General features: G+C 46.9%; 1 pseudogene; it reads right to left on the bottom strand.

Annotated features, from left to right (window-relative positions):
* Nucleotides 1-303: 303 nt before the first annotated feature.
* On the bottom strand, nucleotides 304-975 carry LOC142080453 (olfactory receptor 51Q1-like; annotated as a pseudogene).

Below are 975 nucleotides of genomic sequence, written 5' to 3'. Positions count from 1 at the left end.
TTAGACTGTGGTAAGAGATGGACAGCTGATCTAATCAGCCTCTTCTCTTCAGGGATGCCTTTTTCTAGAATAGCTTCATAAAGCAAAACCTTTTTACAGTATACAATGAATGATCCCAGCTCAAGTAATAACATCAAGTTGTTGACTCTGCTTACCAGACACAACAAATCACTATAGCCCAATGGATACCATTTGATAACTGAAGAAGTCCCCATCCAAAAAATCCCCAATGCAAAGAAATGCTAAAGCAATGACACAGACCAGCTGCCTCTAGCCTGCAGTCATCCATCCCATCCCATCCCCTCAACTCCTCCTTGCTGTCTCCACCTCGGGCAGAGCTGCCTTTGAAAGGCAGATCCTGTGGATCTGTTTAGTTTTTATGCTGTAGATGATGGGGTTCAGCATGGCGGGGGAGAGGGCAGTAGGTAGACATTGTCCGTGATGATGTGAATGAGGGGGGAAGCATGCTTGCCATACCAGTGAACCATGGACAAGACAACCAGGAACAGGACTGCCAGGATACAGGACAGGCAGTTGTTCAAAGCCTTGAGATGCTCCCTCTGGGATGTGATGCTCAGAATGGCCCTAGCAATATATGGCATGAAAATGAGGAGGAGGTCAAAAGTCAGAAAGAGAACGGCTACAGCAAAGCCATACCAGTTATTGAATGCGATGTCTATACACACCAGCTTGATCAGGTCCTGATGCAGACAGTAACAGTAACCTTAATTCCAGAAGTGGAGGAATGCTTGAGGAGACACCTGGAGCAGCCCAGGACACCAGCCTGATCCTGCCTATCCTGGCACTCGTGAGCATGGAGGAGTATCTCAGCAGGTAGCAGATGACCACATAGTGATCGAAGGTCATGTCTGGAAGCACAGAGGACTCCATGAAGGAGAAGGAATGAATTAAAAAAGATTGAGCAAATCAAGCATCAAGACTAACCTGCCTGGCATCAAACCACAAAACACGCAT

This window comes from Calonectris borealis, chromosome 1 (assembly GCF_964195595.1).
Source record: "Calonectris borealis chromosome 1, bCalBor7.hap1.2, whole genome shotgun sequence".
Classification (NCBI taxonomy): Eukaryota; Metazoa; Chordata; class Aves; order Procellariiformes; family Procellariidae; genus Calonectris; species Calonectris borealis.
This window is presented reverse-complemented; position numbering and strand designations above follow the sequence as displayed.